Consider the following 5313-nt stretch of genomic DNA (forward strand, 5'->3'; position numbering starts at 1 on the left):
GTTTTTGTTTTCCTAGTCCTTTCTTTCCTTTATCCCTTCTCTCTCTGCAACTTTCCCATCATATTTATTTGAAGCCAAGACCTCTGTGTTCTATTTTTTCCTCTTCAACTGAGACAAATAATCAGAAGGGCACTGCAGAGAAATTACCCATTCCGATGAGAACAAGAATCCACTGGAGTGTTTCTCCCTCTAGAGTAAGCATTTGTTATGAAGAACTCAGGGAGAGTTTTATAATGATTACTCTCCCAGACAGTGGACAGCCACCAGGGAATCTTGCTCAAATCGTTTCTGTGAGAAGCTCTTGGCTTCCTGGTTTTCAAGAGAAAAGCAGCCTGTAAGCTCCCCAACCCTGCAGTTCCCAAGAGAACCCTGCTTCCCGCAGCTTATAGCAATTTGTCAACATTATCATTTCAATGTTCCTTACGGTCCAGAGCATCAGCGTCTTTTCTACAGGTGAGCCATCAGCAGTCTGACTTCCTAGAGTCATGTGTCTTCTTGTATTTCATTTTCATTTTCCATTTCTGATATCAGAACCATTTCATTAACTCCCTTTTTTAGATATATCTGTTAAATAGTAACCAGATCTTTATGATTATTAGCTTTTAGGAAAAGCAAAAGCAAAATAAAAATGCTGCTTAACTGACAGTTGAAGATTTAATAAAACTGAACTGCTCACAAAAGAGACAAAAAAAAATATTGAAGGAAACAGAAACATTCAGTCTACAGATGATAAAATATTTTGGCTACTTTCATAAACCTAGGCAGAATATAGTACTTCAGGAGCATTGTAAGTTGAGACATCAAGTTATGGATTTCAAAAATTTAATTGAATAGTCCAGTAACACTGAGGAGAATATCATATTGTATTTTAAGCTGTTGGTGTTCTCAGTATGATGATATTGATACATGCAATAGTTTCTAAATCTATAGTTTTAATAGTTAAGCTATAAAACTATTTTGAAATATAACTGCATTCTGCTACATGAATTGTTGTTTTATCTGTCCTCTCTCCAATCTCCTCCACCACTTCTCATACACATTGACCCAGTATTCATAGTTTTCTTTCTTCTCTTCTTTTACTATCCACTCATTCCCCTCCCTGTCTTTGTGCATACACATATCTGCATACACAAACTACTTCAAATATATTCATGTAAAAGCATTTATCCAATTACTTGGTACCAAGTGAATTACATTTTTAGAATCTGCCATATGGAAATAGAAAGATGAAATCAGATTACATTAACTAGAATAAGTTTTAAAAATATAACATTTTAAAATGCTAAGTTTTCTGAAATAGAAAAGTCATAGACAAAGTAAATATTTTTTTTGTTTTTTTAATTGTTTTTTTTATTGAGAAAGAAAAAAATTTTTTGCCTCCTCCCAGCCTCCCACTCCTCCCACCCTCCCACCCTCCTCTCCCCCTCCCTCTCAAGTCTGAAGAGCAGTCAGGGTTCCCTGCCTTGTGGAAAGTCCAAAGTCCTCCCCACTCCATCCTGGTCTAGGAAGGTGAACATCCAAACTGGCTAGGCCCCCACAAAGCCAGAACAAGAAGTAGGATCAAAACCCAGTGTCATTGTCCTTGGCTTCTCAGCAACCCTCATTGTCCGCCATATTCAGAGAGTCCGGGTTTATCCCCTGCTTTTCGAGTCACAATCCCGCTGGCCTTGGTGAGCTCCCAATAGATCAGCCCCACTGTCTCCGTGGGTGGGTGCACCCCTCTTGGTCCTGACTTCCTTGCTCATCTTCTCCCTCCTTCAAGTAAATATTCTTAAATTGCTTTCAAACAAGATACATGATCAAATATCCTTTGAAATCTGAAATATAGACACATACCTACAGTAATAAATTTCAACTGTATTGGGGTAAGGACCAGAGAGATGGAAAAGTTATTAGAATATTTTGCTGGAGTGAGAGAAACAAGGGAATAAACAGAGATACAAGTCTTCCTTGGATATAACTGAGAACTTCTGGACTTTGGAATTTTGTTAGTGTTCATGTGAACGTGTGTATATGACCAACATATAGTTTTCAGTGTACTGATTTCAGGTCCATGATTTATTCTACTACATGTGAATAAGCCTTACCTTTCCTACTTAAGAGACTTGAGGATTACAAGCCTTGTCTGAATTGCTCTGCAACAATGTGATACTGACTTTGGTCATAGGACAAGGTGGAAGCTGAGAGACTATAACAGTGGTTCTCAACCTGTAGGTTGTGAGTCCTTTGCAGTTACATATCAGATATCCTGCATGTAATATATTTATATTATGATTTGCAACAGTAGAAAAATTACAGTTATGAAATAGAAATGATATGCTTTTATGGCTGGGGATTTACCATAACATAAGGAACTGTATTGAAGGGTCACAGCATTACGAAGGCTGAGAATCACTGGCTTTAAGTATGTCTTTCACTCCATATAACATAGAACAGTTCACTTAGCAATCAGAATTAATAATGTAGCTAGAAGAATTACATATTCTGTTGTCTTTTGTTTAAGATGAACAAGAATCCAAAATAGACTCTGTTAACCTTTACATTTGATTCAATGGATTGGGCATTATGTCTCCTGCTTGAAATATTCTCTTTCAAACAAGAAGACCTTGAGATAATAAGTCAGTAGGTTCATGTGTATGGGAAGAAAAATATATCATAGTAGATCACTAAGATAATAGAATATTGCACTGGTGACATTTCAACCTACTGATACAAAGATGTACAGATTCTCCCTATGAAAGACATTCCACCACATGCTCTTTATTAGGAAACAGTAAATTCAAGCACATGCAAAATCATGGAGTACATTATTACAATTCACCAAAACATTACCTCTTAGTACTTTCATGACTCCACAAATCTTCAGATCTTCAAAAAAAATAAATAAATAAAAGCAGGAATTTCAGAAAGTTAACTACTTCAAAGAGATAGAGGATCATGCTAACATCAGATTCAATAATTAAGAAACTATCATTATTGCATTTTTTATGAAGTGAGTTATTTAATCCTTAGCAATGTTATACAGACTTACTTCACTGGCAATAAGATATAGAACAAAGCCATAGGTCATAGTTTTGAGAGTGATATTACATGCACAAATGCCAAAAATCTACGTAGAATAGTGTCTTACCCAGAAATAATTATCAGCTGTTCTTTTCCTTGTGGACTTACTTTAACATAATCAGTATGATATCAGGTCCTTGATTATTATTCATGGAGAATAGTTCCATAACAATGTTGGTGTAAAAGTGGATCTCAGCTTGTGAATCACATCCACTTTGGGGGTCTAATGACCCTTTTACAGAGGTTACATATCAGATATACTTCATATCAGATTTTTAAATTGCAACTCATAACAGAAGCAAAATTACAGTTATGAAGTAGCAATGAAATTAATTTTGTTGTTGGGGGAATTGCTACGTCATGAGGAATTTTACTAAAGGTTTATGGCATAGAAAGGATGAGAACCTCTGGTCTATGCTATTTCAGATTAGATTCTGAGTAGTTGGTGTTCCTCGATTTTCCTGCTGCATTGAGATACTTGGTGTTTAGTCCATCCATAAATGCTTATCTCTCCTGCCATGGACTCTTGGTTAAGGGCTCATGCTCATGGAGTGATGAGAGAATTAGCTGAACAAGGAGATAGACTGATATATACAGAATAAGATATCAGACCCACACAATTACTAAAATAATCATTTGAAGACATTCTTTGGTAAGTATTTACATTAAATGTTCTTCATACAGAAGGGTCTATGAAGGCTTCTTTCTCAGTTCAGTATGTTATCTGTGACCTAGGTATATTCTGTGTACCTGATCAAGTCAGATTCTTGGTCATAATTTGTGATTCATTAGATTCTTTCTACTAGATACCATATGCATTGAAAATAAAAAAAAAATAAGCAGGTTCAAATCCATAACTCATTCTTCTGAGATTCCCTTTCAGAGGGCTCTATGTTCCCAGGCTGTCCTTTAAACACTGAAAAATCAGGCCCGAGTTTCATTTCTGTAGGCATTTGGTGATAGAGAGCTGACCATAGGAATTATGAATTTATTAGTGGGGAAGAGGTGATACAGTAAGATAAGGTGCCAGAGTCACTTGTAAAAGGACATTTCAACATGCTTTGTAATATTTCACCTTTAGAAATTAATAGGGAAATTGCTTTCAGTTTCTCTCTGTTTAATTTGATGTTGGCTGTAATAGTGAGAAATGTACTCTAAATATCCATTATGCACAAACCCTACTGCTAAAACAACACTCCAATGCTTGTAAAAATCTATGAGAAGATGTACTCAATTAAAACTACAATAACTGTTCTTTTCAGCAGAAACAGATGTTCGAAAAGTATTCCAGAGAGACAGACAGTATTACAAAGAAACACCTAGGAGTGAAACGTAAGAATAGGTGAGCTAGGCAAAGAGGGAGCAACTGAAGAATATCAGAAAAAAGTAACCAAAGGGGGGGAAGGAAATAGGGAAAGAAAGAGGAAGGATGAAAGCAAAGAAGAAAATATAAATACTAAAACAGCCAATGGCAAGGCTAGAAGGTCTGGGTTGTAAAACTGTGAGCCCTACAAGAAGGTCAACTTAAATTTATTCAAAGTCTTGCAATAAAGACCATTTCTATTCATATTTCAGCCATATAACACTTCAGTATACAAAATCCTGTTGTAGCGTTCAGCAAATACAATTGAAGTTTTCATATCTCACTGTTCTGCCCCTTACATAAGTGAAAGAGATGGTGCCATAATGTAGGCTATTTTCAGATTAGTCGCCAGTACAAAAAATATTTTAATTATACACACATACAGAGGGGGGGAGGGAGGGAAGGAGTGGAGTAAGTGAGTTGTGAATTTTTTGGATGTGATTATCACACACATGGAGGCAAAATAAAATTATGACAAATACACACACAGACACACAAACAGAGGCAGACAGATAGATGATAGATAGATAGATAGATAGATAGATAGATAGATAGATAGATAGATAGATAGATAGACAGATAGATAAACAAACAGATAGATGATAGGTAGGTAGATAGATAAACAGACCGACAGATAGATGATAGGTAGGTAGGTAGGTAGATAGATAGACAGAAAATAGATAGATAGATGATAGATAGATAGATAGATAGATAGATAGATAGATAGATAGATAGATAGATAGATAGATAAACAGACAGACAGATAGCTGGATAGACAGACAGACAGATACATAGATAGATGAATAGATAGATAGATAGATAGATAGATAGATAGATAGATAGATAGATAGATAGATAGATGATAGATAGATAGATAGATAGATAGA

The sequence above is a fragment of the Microtus ochrogaster genome, chromosome 1 (genome assembly GCF_000317375.1).
Source record: "Microtus ochrogaster isolate Prairie Vole_2 chromosome 1, MicOch1.0, whole genome shotgun sequence".
Classification (NCBI taxonomy): Eukaryota; Metazoa; Chordata; class Mammalia; order Rodentia; family Cricetidae; genus Microtus; species Microtus ochrogaster.